This window comes from Bubalus bubalis, chromosome 10 (assembly GCF_019923935.1).
Source record: "Bubalus bubalis isolate 160015118507 breed Murrah chromosome 10, NDDB_SH_1, whole genome shotgun sequence".
In the NCBI taxonomy this organism is placed as follows: Eukaryota; Metazoa; Chordata; class Mammalia; order Artiodactyla; family Bovidae; genus Bubalus; species Bubalus bubalis.
The window spans coordinates 57,505,878-57,524,441 of record NC_059166.1 but is presented as its reverse complement, the minus strand read 5'-3'; positions in this window follow the sequence as shown (position 1 = coordinate 57,524,441).

Genomic DNA, 18,564 nt, shown 5'->3' with positions numbered 1-18,564 from the left:
TTTAAGAAGTCTATTTTGTATAATTGTGTTTTCTTCTTTTAATAGTAATAAAATATATCAGCAACACACCAGAACTCCTGTGCTGTCCTGGGGAGAACACATACAGAAAATATTTGTTTGTGATAAGGGCAGTTCATGAAAATTTCTATATAATAGAAATCAGATTTTTAAAACATTAAAATCAGAGATATTTTGTTGGAAAGATTGAAGGCAAAGCAGAAGAAGGCACCAGAGGATGAGATCATTAGATAGCATCAGTGAACATGAATTTGAGCAAACTCCTGGAGATAGTGGAGGACAGAGGAGTCTGGAGGGTTACAGTCCATGTGGCTGCAAAGATTTGGACACAACTTAGCGGCTGAACAATAACAACATCTCTAAACTGAAAAATTAATACTCAGTGTACTTCGCAGACATGAAGATTTATAAATCAAATTAAAGCAATTAAATTATAGTACCAATTAGCAACAATTTTAGAATCTTGTCATAATTTTCGTATTTGTTACATGTTATCTACACCACACTAATGCTAATTTAAATTTTTCCACAGTAGGCTATTGATAGTTATTTGAATAAATTATTAAATTTCACATGTAAAACAAAATAATGATAGGAAATATTCATGATTTAAAAAATCAATGGCATTTATATAAGCAAACAAAAGGGAAAAATCATATAATTATTTACCTAAACAGAACAATATTTTGATAAAATATAGAATAATATTTTGATAAAATTTATTACAATAGTTAAGCTTTAAGGGAGTTTTTTTAACCTACTTTCTATATATTCTCTCATTAGTTATCAATAATGCCATTTTGTGTCTTACTGCCCTTACCTAGAATACAGTTTATAAAACTATTGTCATTATATTATACACCTAAAACTAATATTGTAAATCAACTATACTTATATTGGTTTAATGAGACATTTGGTCCATTCTTACTTTTGAGTTCTGTTGGAGAATAATATGAAAACTTAATTTGTGTATATATATATATATATATATATGTGTATATATATATAGTCATAAGAAATGCTAAATGTTTTTTCATTATTATTCATGTGTCTATGAATTAAACTATTCCAATATATAGTTATTTATCCCATCTTAGATGCCTCATCCATAAATTGTTGAAACTGAAAGCTGTGATTTTCATTTTCATTTTGAAGATTTAAATTTTTTGTTTGTCTGAGTTAAGTAATTAAGAGCATTTCCATTTAAAACAATCTTTTTTCTTATGCATAGAGAATTAACTTGTGTGATAAAAAGATCTTGAAATCTTTTCAGTGTTTTGATCATTTACATGATTTGGATATATAGATAGTTAGATAGATTTTAAAATCTATAAACCGTGTTTCTTACTTGAAAATTTGAAATAATAGTAATAGTATCTTATCATTGCTGTGAGAATCAAATAAAATAAAGTATATAAAAACATGTTGCTTAATACCTGACATAATAACCATACAACACATGTTGGTCTTACCATAACATTGTAACTGTGTTATAAATAATAAATGTGATAGGTACTAAAATATATGCAGAAATTATTACTGTAATAAAAATAACAAAAGCCTTTATCAACAGACCTTATGCAGATGTTTTCACTGTATGCTGAATACTTACAAGTGTGGATGTGGAATGATTTATCATGCACTGTATATTATATGATCTCTAATGAGACTTCCTACCATTTGAGGATACATGTTCCATTTCTTAAAAACAAATATAGCATAAACTGAAATGTATGCTTATGAAATACCATTATATATTAAGCATGGTATTAGAAATGATGGCACAAAAGAAAGAACATGAGTTTAGAGTAAAACATGAGTTTGAATTCTCCCCATTTTCTTGAGAACTAAATTAAGTGACATATATAAAATACTAATGCAATTTTAAATTATGTAGTATCAAGGGTCCCCAAGCCCCAGGCCACAGACCAGTACATCCTGTCATATCAGGACAGCATTAGATTAGAAATAATGTTCACAATGGCTTAGTGGTAAAGAATCTACCTCCAATGCAGGCGATGTGGGTTTCATCCCTGAGTTGGGAAGATCCCATAGTGCAGAAAATGGCAACACATTCCAGTATTCTTACTTGGAGAATCCCATGGACAGAGGAACCTGGAGGCCTAATGTTCTTGAATCATCCTGAAACTATCCCATCCCCCTTCCTGGTCTGTGGAAAAATTGTCTTCTAGGAAACCAGCCCCTGGTGTCGAAGAATTGGTGACTGCTGTTATATAATCAACAAGTGGTCTGTTTTTGAATCATCCCTGTTAGAATGTAATCTTTGAAAACATAGGGACTTTATTCCTGTAGACCACAGGACCTATCCTTAACACTTTGCATAGAGTAAAATATTCAAGATTATTTGGAAATTCAGATCACTGATAGATAATTTTTCAATGGATGAATCTTCTTAATTAACAATATGAATGCTCCAAAGATATATCTAATGACATTAAATTAGTTAAATGTTTGTGGGAAGTAGGCTGACAAGTCCCCTAGGCATATTTGAGTTTCAGTGGCTCCTTTGTGATATTGTATTGGTCACTGTGCTAATGGGTGAATTTCTCACAAATTCTCTGCATTGGGTTTATTACTTTGAAAAGTTGAGCCATTGACTGTGACTGGGCTATGACTGGTTCCTAGTCAAATCTTGCTCAGATATTCTCCATTATTCTTTTTATATCTTTTCTTCTTCCTAATTTCTTCTTCCCATCCAAGATAATCTCTAGAATGGCTGAGGCTGGGGGTTCAAGTCAATGCTTCTTTAAGTCACAAAGAGTTACAGATAAAGAAACTTAATTACTTAGTCACATAGTTTCTTCCAGGTAAACATATAAAAACCTTGAGGCCCAAGTTAAACCTAAAAATGTGTTAATGTACATCGCTTTATATTCTGGACATCTATTTCCCAGAAACCTCATGATGAATAGGGTTTATCCAGAGCAAGAATTCATTTGACCTAAAACCATTCCTTCTCAACACTAACTGGAAAACTGAATAATAAACTGTATTAAAATATATTTTTATCCAAGAATCTTAAGCCTTAGATACTTTCAATGATTGGCACTGTGGTATTGTTGTGGGCTGATAGCTATAACTAGATATGATTATCAAGATAGAAAGACAGAATGCATGCTAGGAATGTGGTATTTGCCATTAGGAAAATACAAAATATTATTAAGCCTGAGATTGATTACTTTGTGAGAAAACTAATGCATTTCATGTAATAAAGTTTATTTATCATTACTCAGGAGACATGTAAAACACCCAGGTAAGCAGTCATCAATATGGGGTCTCTTTATACTATCATTGCCTTGATCTTTCTTTAATCTTTTCTATATATAGATGTTATTAACATTCACCACTACAAGCAGTGATTATGAAATAGTCTTAAATAGTTATCAATTATAACATACTGATCCCCCACCAAAAAAAGAGACATATTTTATTTCTTAGTAATCTTTGTATTCTCTTAAAAATGGCATGCATTTAATAAACTATAGTGGGAAATAATTGAAAAAAGAATATAGATATACACATATCCATATGTAGTTGAATTATTTTGCTGTACAGCTGAGTCTAACACAATATTGTAAAAGTCAACTGCATTTCTATAAAAAGTTGCATGTATCACAAAATCTTTTTACTAAAAATAAATACATAAGATGTATTATTTTTTCACACTCACAAAGCATTTATAATTACTGTTAAACATCTTAGTTTGCTTTCAGATAAACCTACCTATTATGCTGAAATTAATATGAATTAATTGCTTCATATGTGATTACTATAATAATAAGGCATATTCCCTAGATAGGTTGTAAAATGGTTTTCCTTAAACATTGCCATATTCTTGGGAGTTGATTTATCTAAATACTAGAATTATTGTTGTCTGAAACAGGATTAAGTAAGGTATCTTTAATGTTTGTAGCTCTGACAATCCATTTATACTCTAGATAAACATTTTCTTATATACACATAAAAGTAAAATGGATAATTGGGAATATAATGTAGAATTTTATATCTGTATATTTCAGAGTTTTAGTTATAATGTGTGATTTTTCTCCTCTATACTTTTTGCCATTAGCCCACCTTCTATTTAAGTCACAGCATGCAATTGAGCTAGAAAATTATGAAATCATTGTAAACACAGTGTGACTCCTCTAAAGAAAATATTTGTGCAAATTGAAGTAATGCACTGTTTTACCCAACAGGACATGAGATGGCTCTTTCTATTTTAGAAGTGCATAATCAGGTGTTGCTATTCATCTTTAATGTTCCTGTTGACTAAGAGGCAAGTCATTAGTGAATTTATTTATAGGATTCACAGTTTGCTTTGATTTCATTTGTTTCAACTGACATTTTAGAGGTCAACTACATGACTTAATTATTTTATTACTGACTTAATACAGTAAATGTCTCACTTCTACTTAAGAAATAACAATTCACTTTCTTTGTTTTGTTAACATCAGCTCAAATCAGATCAGTAAAACAGCATCAAAGATCATTAAAATTATTATTAACTAAAAGTAGTTGTGCTGTGCCAAAGCATCAAGCTCTAAATGTGATTTATAGATATCAATTTAGAAATTTTATTATTTAGACTGTAGTGTTAGCAAAGTTTTTGTTATAAAGCAATAACATTTCAATGGGTAAATACATTACAGCATATAATGTTTTTAGCCCATGCTTATCCCTACTTATCTCCCAAATCCAATCATAACCAAAATAAAATTATAGAAAACATTTTTTAATATTTTTAAATGAGTTACAGCCATTTGTTCCAGACTTACTGTATACCATTGGTCATATTGATTATGCAATTGTGATAGTCTACTACATTGGTTACCTCCAATGAACCACAAAGAGTCACTCAGTCGTGTCCAACTCTTTGCAACCCCATGGACTGTCCATGGAATTCTCCAGGCCAGAATACTGGAGTGGTTAGCCTTTCCCTTCACCAGGGCAGCTTCCCAACTCAGGGATTGAACCCAGGTCACCCACATTTCAGGCAGATTCTTTACCAGCTGAGCCACAAGGGAAGCTTAAGAACACTGGAGTGGGTAGCCTATCCCTTCTCCAGGGGATCTTCCTGACCTAGGAATCGGAATCAGGGCCTCCAGCATTGTAGGCAGATTCTTTACCAACTGAGCTATCAGGGAAGGCCCCAATGAACCACAGACATTCACTAGTCATGCTCTTGTGTAGCCTCTTCTAGAATCTGCAATGGGCCAGAGACTTGCTTTAGCCAAAGTGACAGTGGTAAAATATACAATACTGGGCCTAAGCTTTAAGAAGACCAAGTAGGTTCTCTAATTTTTCATATTCAGAAGTTAGCTATTCTACTAGAGCTTCCCAAGGAAAAGACCAGGTGGAGAGACTACATTTAGATAGAGATGCCTCAAAACTACTTGGAGTGTGAGAGAAATCCAACTATCTCACTGTCCCAGATGAACCAAGATTGCAGACAATGCAGATAATTGCAAGCAGCTAAATGTAGCAGCTTGCATAACCACCAACAAATCATGCAAAACAAACAAACTACCAGATAAGCCAAGTACACACTGAAGGGTTTTAAGATTAGATTATTATTTTGTCAAATCAATAATTGAGATCTGGATTATTATGGAGGAAACATTAACTGCTGTAGAAATTGCAGGCAAAAAGTAGAGTGCTTTTGAACAAATATATGCCTTAACTTTGGATCAGACAGTTAACAAAGACCCAAAGAAGACTGTTCATGAAAGGTTGGAATAGCAGTGGCAAAATTGCTGATTTCCAGGCAGACTGTAAAAGTGCCAAATAGCTTCTTCTCAGTTCAGTTCAGTCGCTCAGTCATGTCCGACTCTTTGCAACCGATGAATTGCAGCACGCCAGCCCTCCCTGTCCATCACCAACTCCGGGAGATCACTCACACTCACGTCCATCTAGTCAGTGATGCCATCCAGCCATCTCATCCTCTGTTGTCCCCTTCTCCTCCTGCCCCCAATCTCTCCTAGCATCAGGGTCTTTTCCAATGAGTCAACTCTGCATGAGGTGGCCAAAGTACTGGAGTTTCAGCTTTAGCATCATTCCTTCCAAAGAAACCCCAGGGCTGACCTCCTTCAAAATGGACTGGTTGGATCTATTGCAGTCCAAGGGACTCTCAAGAGTCTTCTCCAACAGCACAGTTCAAAAGCATCAATTCTTCGGTGCTCAGTTTTCTTCACAGTCCAACTCTCACATCGATACTTGACCACTGGAAAAACAATAGCTTTGACTAGATGGACCTTTGTTGGCAAAGTAATGTCTCTGCTTTTGAATATGCTATCTAGTGGGTCATAACTTTTCTTCTAAGGAGTAAGCGTCTTTTAATTTCATGGCTGCAGTCACCATCTGCAGTGATTTTGGAGCCCCCAAAAATAAAGTCTGACACACGGTTTCCACTGTTTCCCCATCTATTTCCCATGAAGTGATGGGACCAGATGCCATGATCTTCATTTTCTGAATGTTGAGCTTTAAGCCAACCTTTTCACTCTTCACTTTCACTTTCATCAAGAGGCTTTTTAGTTCCTCTTCACTTTCTGCCATAAGGGTGGTGTCATCTGCATATTTGAGGTTATTGAAATTTCTCCTGGCAATCTTGATTCCAGCTTGTGCTTCTTCCAGCCCAGCGTTTCTCATGACATACTCTGCATAGAAGTTCAATAAACAGGGTGACAATATACAGTCTTGATGAACTCCTTTTCCTATTTGGAACCAGTCTGTTGTTCCATGTCCAGTTCTAACTCTTGCTTCCTGACCTGCATATAGGTTTCTCAAGAGGCAGGTCAGGTGGTCTGGTATTCCCATCTCTTTCAGAATTTTCCACAGTTTATTGTGATCCACACAGTCAAAGGCTTTGGCATAGTCAGTAAAGCAGAAGTAGATGTTTTTCTGGAACTCTCTTCCTTTTTCGATGATCCAGCAGATGTTGGCAATTTGATCTCTGGTTCCTCTTCCTTTTCTAAAAACAGGTTGAACATTTGGAAGTTCACGGTTGACGTATTGCTGAAGCCTGGCTTGGAGAATTTTGAGCATTATTTTACTAACGTGTGAGATGAGTGCAATTGTGCAGTAGGTTGAGCATTCTTTAGCATTGCCTTTCTTTGGGATTGGAATGAAAACTGACCTTTCCAGTCCTGTGGCCACTGCTGAGTTTTCCACATTTGCTAACATATGAGTGCAGCACTTTCACAGCATCATCTTTAAGGATTTGAAATAGCTCAACTGGAATTCCATCACCTCCACTAGCTTTGTCATAGTGATGCTTTCTAAGGCCCACTTGACTTCACATTCCAGGATGTCAGGCTCTAGGTGAGTGATCACACCATCATGATTATCTGGGTCATGAAGATCTTTTTTGTACAGTTCTTCTGTGTATTCTTGCCACCTCTTCTTAATATCTTCTGCTTCTGTTAGGTCCATACCATTTCTGTCCTTTATTGAGCCCATCTTTGCATGAAATGTTCCCTTGGTATCTCTAATTTTCTTGAAGAGATCTCTAGTCTTTCCCATTCTCTTGTTTTCCTCTATTTCTTTGCATTGATCTCTGAGGAAGGCTTTCTTATCTCTTCTTGCTATTCTTTGGAACTTTGCATTCAGATGCTTATATCTTTCCTTTTCTCCTTTGCTTTTTGCTTCTCTTTTTTCACAGCTATTTGTAAGGCCTCCCCAGACAGGCTTTTTGCTTTTTTGCATTTCTTTTCCACAGGGATGGTCTTGATTCCTGTCTCCTGTACAATGTCACGAACCTCAGTCCACAGTTCATCAGGCACTCTATCCATCAGATCTAGTCCCTTAAATCTATTTCTCACTTCCACTGTATAGTCATAAGGGATTTGATTTAGGTCATACCTGAATGTTCTAGTGGTTTTCCCCACTTTCTTCAATTTAAGTCTGAATTTGGCAATAAGGAGTTCATGGTCTGAGCCACATCAGCTCCTGGTCTTGTTTTTGTTGACTGCATAGAGCTTCTCCTCCTTTGGCTGCAAAGAATATAATCAATCTAATTTTGGTGTTGACCATATGGTGATGTCCATATGTAAAGTCTTCTCTTGTGTTGTTGGAAGAGGGTGTTTGTTATGACCAGTGCATTTTCTTGGCAAAACTCTATTAGTCTTTGCCCTGCTTCATTCTGTATTCCAAGGCCAAATTTGCCTGTTACTCCAGGTGTTTCTTGACTTCCTACTTTTGCATTCCAGTCCCCTATAATGAAAAGGACATCTTTTTTGGGTGTTAGTTCTAAAAGGTCTTGTAGGTCTTCATAGATCTGTTCAGCTTCTTCAGTGTTACTGGTTGGGGCATAGACTTGGATTGCTGATAAAATGGCTTCAGAGAATCTGCAGAGAATATGAGGAACCTGTGTAGTGCTTCCTCAGAACACCATGTTTGGTTGCTCAGTAAGACGTGTCTGACTCTTTTGTGACCCCAAGGACTGTAGCCCACCAAGCTCCCCTGTCCATGGGATTTTCAGGCTAGAATGCTGGAGTGGATTGGCATTTCCTTATCCAGGGGATCTTTGTGACCCAGGTGATTAAACCCATGTCTCCTGCATTGCAAGTGGATTCTTTACCCAATCATCAAGAAAACCTATCAGGACACTATAACAGGACTTTTAAGAACTATACTGGTGCTGGTCCATAGCACCCTGACTGACAAACTGAAGCTGAAAGGGACTTTTTCACAAAGATTTGTGATAATATTTCTCCCCCTGCCTTCTCATAATCAGTTACAAGTCAGTTGTAATCCAATACATAGGAACTCCACAATATTTTAAAGAGATTGTGCCATCTGGACTAGAGTACAGTTTTTAACTTCAAAATTAAAAAAAGCCTTTGGATTCAAAAACAACTTGGCACATCACATTCAAACAGCTGAAAACCAAATGTGAAGAAAAAATCTTGAAAGAATACAGGAGAATATGCCTTAATTACAGAAGGACAAAAAAAAAAAAAAAAAGAATTAGAATCAACTTGTGTCAAAAACCATACAAAAAAAATCAAAGTGAAATATTTTTAATCAAAAAACAAAACTGTATATCTGGAATTATATATACAAAAAGATTATCATCTGAAGTAATGGGGAAATAAAGACTTTCTGTGAAAAAACTAAAACATAAAAAATTCGTCACAGACTACCTGCCCTTCAAGACATTTTAAATGAAGTTTTGCAGTGTGAAGGAAAACAACATAGGTCAGAATGAAATTTAAATTTTAAATAAAGAAGAAGATGGAAGAAACACTCCAGATAGGCAATAAAATGATGGGATAATAACTTTCTTATTCTTATTTGATAAAATATATGTGTTCACAATAATTACAGAAGCAATGTATCACATGATTATGGGAGATGGATAAGTTTAATGGATGTCATGAATATTATAAAGGCCAGAAAGGAGAAACTGGGAATACTCTGTTATAAGGTACCTGAACTACCCTTGAAGTAGGACATTTAGTATGGCTTGAATATAGACATGACTTGGATGCATATGTATATTAATAATACTAGGGCAATTAAAATGATACTAAGACAACTAGTAGTACTACACATATTTTCAAAGAAATATAAATGATATGCTAAGGCAGGAGAGAAAGCAAACTCTTATAAGCACTCAATTTAAACTAGGGATGGCATAATAAGAAAGGAAGAAGAAAAAAACAGAAGCAAAATTAAGTACAATGAATAGAATCAGTTATAAACATAGTACATTTTAATGTGCTTATATCAGTATTCACTGAAATGGGAATGGTCTAAATATACCAATTATAGACAGAGATTGTCAGAGTCAATTAAGGAAAAAACAAAAAGCAAGACCTAACTATAATCTATCTACCAAAACAGACAGAAGCCAAACAAGCAAATTCACCTTACATAAATACACGTTCCATTCTGAACCAGAATTTGACATCTTTTATTTTTCCTCTGACTTTAGAGAAGCTATACAGAGGTGTACTAATTAAATCCAGATAATATGTGTGAATAACCCTTAACCTCTTGACCAACAAATTAAATGCTTTCAAAATTCATATTAACATTGTTTAATTCTGCACAGAGATATATGCTCACAATTCTTAGTTCTAGATGTAAAACATAAATTTATTAAATGAATAAACTTTTTTCAGATTATTTGACTCAATTCTCCACATCGAAACAATGAAATTAAACTGCTTGTTTTTAATGGTATTTCCATCATCTTTCTCTTATAAGCAAAGTTGTAATAAATATTTTTTGAAAAGTATTTCAGAATAATAGTGCTTTATCCTATGTTTTGCCCCCACAATTTCTTCCCTTCCTACCTTCCCCCTTTCTTTTTTTTTTTTGATTCTGCATCTGGTGAAGCATCATTGGTATACATTAATTCTTTAGACACAAGTACCTTTATTTGTCTGAGCATACTTAAAATCACTATTTATCACCGACTCAATGGACATGGGTTTGGGTGGACTCCGGGAGTTGGTGATGGACAGGGAGGCCTGGTGTGCTCCAGTTCATGGGGTCGCAAAGAGTCGGACATGACTGAGCAACTGAACTGAACTGAGTTCAACATCTGTGCCCCTAAAGTTCAGATGTGCCTTTGGAATGAGTGAAGTCGCTCAGTCGTGTCCAACTCTTTGCAACCCCATGGACTGTAGCCTATCAGGCTCCTCCGTCCATGGGATTCTCCAGGCAAGAATACTGGAGTGGGTTGCCATTTCCTTCTCTAGAAGATCTTCCTGATCTAGGGACTGAACCCAGGTCTCCCGCATTGTAGGCAGATGCTTTACCTTCTGAGCAACCAGGGAAGTCAGGAAATGACAACCCACTCCAGTACTCCTGCCTGGAAAATTCTGTGGCCTACAAAGTTCAGATGTGCCTTTGGAATAGTTTTCATTAACTTGGTTTTTCCCCCATGGTGGCTCAGCAGTAAAGAATCTGCCTTCCAAGCAGGGGACTCAGGTTCAATTCCTAGTTTAGGAAGATCCCCTGGTGAAGGAAACAGCAACTCACACCAGTATTCCAGTATTCTTTCTGGGAAATCCCATGGACACGGGAGACCGGTGGATTACAATCCATGGAGTTGCAAAAGAGTCGGACATAACTTTAGAGACTAAAACAACAACAACATACCATAACAACTAAATAAACGTGTCCTGTTCTTCATATGTCTCATATTTTTTTTGCCAAAACTGGTTATTTTAGATAAAAGGCACCAGCTCCGGAAATCAGATTTCCCCTATTCAGAATTTATTGTTGTTGTTACCTTGTTTTTTGTTTACTGACTTTCCTGAAGTGATTCTCAATTTCCTGATGTGTGAGTCACTGAAGTTTGCATTCAGTTAGCTTATTGGAGTCTGAGGATTGGTCAGATTTTTTTTTTTTTTTAAACAAGTTTTCTGCCCGTTGCCAAGTTGTCAAGTGCCGTGTGTGTGTGTGTGTTGGGGCATGCCTTCAGTGTTCAGGCAGTTTACAGTTCTGCTTTAACCATTCACTTCCTGTGCAGGACCTCAAGTTAGCAGTGAGAGACTGGTACCCTCTCAGGGCTCTTAACCATGTACATAATGCCACATGTATATTTAGCCTTCTAAATTCCCATGAATACTTTGGAGATTTTAAGAATCCCTTACGCACGTTTCATTCTCCAAGTATTTTTGCCAAGATCTTGCTTTAACAACTGATACTGTTACTGAAAATGAAGGCCCAGCCTGCTTGCCTCTCAGAGACCAATAAAGAGGAAAGGTTGGTGGAAAAAAATGTTTGAAAAGTTTGCTTTATTTCAGAGGCTAACAACCTGGCGGGATTGGGGAGGGGAGAGAGGGCAGCCTCCTGTCCAAAGGCTAACTCTTTCCACTGACAGTGAGTGGGCAAGAGATCTTATTGACTTTTTATAGGTGGAGGGAGGGGCTACATGTAGAAACAACATATTTAGTTCTGAGTCTTCTTGAAATTAGTCAAGCAGTGGTCTGATCAGATTCATCTTGATTGGTTTAAATTTAACATCTAGTCTTCAGTTCCAGGGTTGGTTTGTTCCCATTTTTGGAGGTCAGTTATAACAAGTACTCTTGCCTGGAAAATCCCATGGATGGAGGAACCTGGTAGGCTGCAGTCCATGAGGTCACTAAGAGTCTGGCAAGACTGAGCGACTTCACTTTCACTTTTCACTATCATGCATTGGAGAAGGAAATGGCAACCCACTCCAGTATTCTTGCCTGGAGAATCCCAGGGACAGAGGAGACTAGTGGGCTGCCATCTATGGGGTCGCACACAGTCGGACACGACTGAAGCAACTTAGCAGCAGCAGCAGCATAACAACTATGTCATGGCTACAGTCTGGTCATCATGCAGTTAACTTTTTCCACCTGGTAGTGGGTTTTAGACTGGAAAGACAGCTCACAGGATAAGGCTCAAAATCTTATTTGAAGTTCTTGGGAAGGAATGAAAAGTCCTTGACTATGTTTAAAAGACTATTATTTGGTCTCTTTTGTCTATTATCCTTTGTTTCAGCATTTTCTCACTTCTCTGATTAAGTTTATTGTTTGGCTGAAGTTTTTCCACAGAAAATATGACCTGAACCTTATCAAAATGTTTTCCATATAATTTACCATACCAAATAATTTTAGTTACTCTAATGCCAATATTTCTTCTGATGTGCTTAGGGTTCCTTTGGAATCCTCAAAGTTAGCTAGAGAAAGAAACTTAAAATCTGTTATAAAAAGAAGCTTAATATTCTAGGGAAATTTTGTTCTCATAACAGGGAGGAAAAGAAAACAAATTCCAGTTTTGTACCAACTTTTACTATTATTAATTATAAAGTTCATTTACCAAAATAAATCCAATCTAATCTTAATCACTCCTGTATATGTCACATTCTTTTTCGCTCAAATTTCCCTTTTCGCACAAACCTTTTATCACTTTTTGTTTTCATATGATTTGTCCCATGTTTTCCCCCATCCAAAAATAACAGTTCTTGGAAAAAACTGTTGTCATCATTTTTTTTTTTCCAACAAAAATATCTGCTTCTTTAATACCTCTCCTCTCTGAAAACACTTTTCCTACTTGTTTTAGAAACTAAATACTTCTCTTATAACTTTTAATAGACTTACATATGGTGTTGCAGCAACGAACAGCGACTGCGTGGCGCTGGAGTGGTGACCAGCGGTGGCACAGCACTGAGCAGCGAGTGGCCTAGAGGAGATATTCTACATCCAAGGTCAGTTGCTGCGGCCATGAGGAGATATCCACGTCCAAGGTAAGGAGCAGTGGCTGTACTTTGCTTGAGCAGCCATGAAGAGATAACCCATGTCCAAGGTAAGAGAAATCCCAGTAAGATGGTAGGTGCTGAGAGAGGGAATCAGAGGGCAGATAGACTGAAAGCATAACCACAGAAAACTCACTAATCTAATCACATGGACCACAGCTTTGTCTTACTCAATGAAACTAAGCCATCCCCGTATAAGACCACCCAAGATTGACGAGTCATGGTGAAGAGTTCTGAAAAAATGTGGTCCACTAGAGAAGGGAATGGTAAACCACTTCAGTATTCTTGCCTTGAGAACACCATGAACAGTATGAAAAGGCAAAAAGATAGAACACTGAAACATGAACTCCCTAGGTTGGTAGGTGCTCAGCATGCTATTGGAGATCAGTGGAGAAATAACTCTAGGAAGAATAAAGAGACAGAGCCAAAGCAAAAACAAAAACCAGATGTGGATGTTACTGGTGATAGAAGCAAGGTCCAATAATATAAAGAGCAATATTGCATAGGAACCTGGAAAGTTAGGTCCATAAATCAAGGCAAATCAAAAGTGGTCAAACAGGAAATGATAAGAGTGAATGTTGACATTTTAGAAGTCAGCAAACTAAAATGGACTGGAATGGGTAATTTAACTCAGATGACCATTATATCTACTACTGTGGGCAGGAATTCATTAGAAGAAATCGAGTAGCCATCATAGTCAACAAGAATCCTAAACACAGTACTTAGATGCAATCTGAAAAAATGACAGAATGATCTCTGTTCGTTTCCAAAGCAATACAAGCAATCTAATCACAGTAATCCAAATCTATGCCCCGATCAGTAAAACCGAAGAAGCAGAAGTTGAATGGATCTATGAAGACCTACAAGATCTTCTAGAATGAACACCCAAAAAAGATGTCCTTTTCATTATAGGGGACTGGAATGCAAAAGTAGGAAGTCAAGAAACACCTGGGGTAACAGGCAAATTTGGCCTTGGAGTACAGAATGGAGCAGGGCAAAGGCTAAGAGAGTTTTTCCAAGAGAATGCACTGGTCATAGCAAACAACCTCTTCCTACAACACAAGAGAAGACTCTACATATGGACATCACCAGATGCCCAACACTGAAATCAGATTGATTATATTCTTTACAGCCAAAGATGGAAAAGCTCTATACAGTCAACAAAAACAAGACTGGGAGCTGACTGTGGCTAAGATCATGAACTTCTTATAGCCAAATATAGACTTAAATTGAAAAAAGTAGGGAAAATCACTAGGCCATTCAGGCATGACCTAAATCAAATCCCTTACGATTAAACAGTGGAAGTGAGAAATAGATTGAAGGGACTAGATCTGATAGACAGAATGCCTGATGAACTATGGATGGAGGTTCATGACATTGTACAGGAGACAGGGATCAAGACCATCTCCAAGAAAAAGAAATGCAAAAAAAGCAAACTGGCTGTCTGAGGAGGCCTTACAAATAGCTGTGAAAAAAGAGAAGCAAAAAGAGAGAGAAAAGAAAAGATACACCCTTTAGAAAGCAGAGTTCCAAAGAATAGCAAGGAGAGATAAGAAAGCCTTTTTCCGTGATCAGTGCAAAGATATAGAGGAAAACAATTGAATGGGAAAGGTTATAGATCACTTCAAGAAAATTAGAGATACCAAGGGGAAATTTCTTGCAAAGATGTGCTCAATAAAGGACAAAAATGGTATGGACCTAGCAGAAACAGAAGATATTAAGAAGAGGTGGCAAGAATACACAGAAGAACTGTACAAAAAATATCTTCATGATCCAAATAATCATGATGGTGTGATCACTCACCTAGAGCCAGACATCCTAGAATGTGAAGTCAAGTGGGCCTTAGGAAGCATCACTATGAACAAAGCTAGTGGAGGTGATGGAATTCCAGTTAAGCTATTTCAAATCCTAAAAGATGATGCTATGAAAGTGCTGCACTCAACATGCCAGCAAATGTGGAAAACTCAGCAGTGGCCACAGGACTGGAAAAGGTCAGTTTTCATTCCAATCCCAAAGAAAGTCAAAGCGAAAGAATGCTCATACTACCACACAATTGCATTCAATTCACACACTAGTAACATAATGCTCAAAAATTCTCCAAGCCAGATTTCAGCAATTTGTGACACATGAACTTGCAGATGTTCAACCTGTTTTTAGCAAAGGCAGAGAAACCAGAGATCAAATTGCCAACATCCACTGGATCATCGAAAAAGCAAGAGAGTTCCATAAAAAACATCTATTTCTGCTCTATTGACTGCCAAAGCCTCTGACTGTACAGATCACCACAAACTGTGGAAAATTCTTAAGGAGACTGGAATACAGACCACCTGACCTGCCTCTTGAGAAATCTGTATGCAGGTCAGGAAGCGACAGTTAGAACTAAACATGGAACAACAGACTGGTTCCAAATAGGGAAAGGAGTACATCAAGGCTGTGTATTGTCACTCTGCCTATTTAACTTTTATGCAGAGTACATCATGAGAAACACTGGGCTGGATGAAGCACAAGCTGAATCAAGATTGCCAGGAGAAATATCAATAACCTCAGATATGCAGATGACACCACCCTTCTGGAAGAAAGGGAAGAAGAACTAAAGAGCCTCTTGATGAAAGTGAAAGAGAAGAGTGAAAACATTGGCTTAAAGCTCAACATTCAGTAAACTAAGATCATGGCATCTGGTCCCATCACTTCATGGCAAATAGATGTGGAAGCAGTGGCTGACATTTTTTTTGGGGGGTGATGGTGCTCAAAATCACTGCAGATGGTGACATCAGCCATGGAATTAAAAGACACTTACTCCTTAGAAGGAAACTTATGGCCAACCTAGACATCATATTTAAAGGCAGAGACATTACTTTGTCAACAAAGGTCCGTCTAGCCAAGGCTATGATTTTTCCAGTAGGCATGTATGTATGTGAATGTTGGACTATAAAGAAAGCTGAGTGCCAAAGAATTCATGCTTTTGAACTGTGGTTTTGGAGAAGACTCTTGAGAGTCCCTTGGACTGCAAGGATATCCAAACAGTCCATCCTCAAGGAGATCAGTCCTGAGTGTTCATTGGAAGGACTGATGTTGAAGCTGAAATTGAAATAGTTTGACCACCTGCTGTGAAGAGCTGACTCATTTGAAAAGACCCTGATTCTGGAAAAGATTGAAGGCAGGAGGAGAAGGAGATGACAGATGAGATGTTTGGATGGCATCACCAACTCAGTGGAAATGAGTTTGGGCATATTCTGGGAGTTGGTGATGGACAGGGAAGCCTGGCATAGTGCAGTCCATGGGGTCACAGAGAGTCAGACATGCCTGAGTGACTGAACTGAACTGAACTATATACTATAATTTTTTTTAACATAAGTCTTAGCAATATTTATTTATTTATTTTTTTACTTTTTATTTTATTTTTTAATTTAATTTTATTTAACTTTACAATATTGTATTGGTTTTGCCATATATCAAAATGAATCTGCCACAGGTATACATGTGTTCCCCATCCTGAATTTTTAACCCTTAATCTCCTTTACAAAACCAAGAAACAAGTTATTAAACTATTATATTAGCATTTACTGATTGGAAAGGTTAAAAAAAAACATATTTTGTAACCTCTAAAAACATAATTTTTATAGCATAATTTCCCTTTAACATGGTATAAGATATGTGTCTAATAAACTAAACATTTTTTAAAGTTCTGAAACCTCAAGCAAAGTGGACTGTGTTTGCAGTTCACAGACATGAGAAGTGTTAACTTTACGCTTTCTCTTAGGCATATTTTTGTTCTCCTAGGGTCAGAATTCTGAGAACATTATTTTGTCAAGCCAGCTTTTTAACTGCATATATAAAAGAACCAGTCTTGAAGTTTCAAAAGAGTTTCATCTTAAACAATTTTCTCTAGAATCTTAAGAATACCATTATCATACATTGTTAAAAATGATTTTTTTTCCTTAGGTCATAATTTCATGGCTAAAATTTTCTAATGAATTGAAAACTGAGTTTCTCATTTTACAAAAGGCAACAAAAACACCAATCACACAAATGGAATACACGTTCACATACCAGAAGACAGAAATGTCACAAATTAGCCAAGAGGAAACCGATATGCAGTTCCTAACAAACACTTCCCAGTACAAACAGTCCATGGGTCAGATACACATCAGAACCAACTGCCAAAATTGTCCAATAGCATTTCATGTTCACAAATGGTCCTCCATGTGAGACACAGGTCAGAGCCAACTGACAAAAGTGCCCAAACAGCGCTTTGTGCTCCAAAGAGAAGGTTGTCTCGTGCACACAGCTGAACTTACACAATCTTGGAGATCATCAGCTCATCCAGAGGTGTGTTTCAGTTTCACCAAGGAAAAGCTTAATTTGGCAGCTAGTATTGAGCAGAAGAGAAACAGGATCCCCAAAACAAATGGTTTTGGCAGCTGCTAAGGATGTTCCCCCAAATCCCCCTCTTGAGGCCAGTGAGCCACCAGCAGCTGGCTCATCACAACCATCAGATGCACAATCGCCATGGCCTGTTGCCAGTTCTTGGGAAAACCTCCCAGGAACCAGATGTCCTGAGAGCACCACAGCATCTCTTTGGACGCTAGAAAAGCTGTTACCAAAAGGCTGGCTGCTTGCTGCTTAGAAGCCAATAAAGAGGCAAAGTTGGTGGAAAGAAAAACTTGCCTCATTTTTGGAGGCTAGCGGCCTGGGGGGTAGAATGATCTATCTGAAGGCTGAGTCCCCTCACTGAGAATCAGTTGGCAAGAACACTTATAGAACTTTCATGGATGGAGGGAAGGGGTTACATGCTACAAGCAGAAACAGCATAGTCAGCTCTGACAGTCCTCATGAAACTGGTCATGTGGTGGTCTGATCAGCTTCATGTCGATTGTTTAAAATAGAGTTAGTCTTTAGTTCTAGGGTTGGTTTATTCCTGTGTGATTCTGAGACAGCCTGTCAGCTCCTCTGTATCAGTTGTTTCAGTTGTAAAATTAGGGCTTCCCAGGTAGTGCTAGGGTTAAACAGCCCATCTGCCAATGCAAGAGATGTAAGAGACATGGGTTTGATCCTTGGGTCAGGAAGATCCCCTGGAGAAGGAAATGGCACACCACTCCAGTGATCTTGCCTGAAGAACCCCATAGACAGAAGAGCCTGGGCTGGGCTCCAGTCCACCAGGCTCCAGTCCATGGGGTCGCAAAGAGTAGAACATGTCTGAAGTGACTTAGCACACAGCTTGAGTCACCATTTATTATATGAATAAATAAAGGTGATTGAACACCATAAATATTGGCTCTATAAAAACT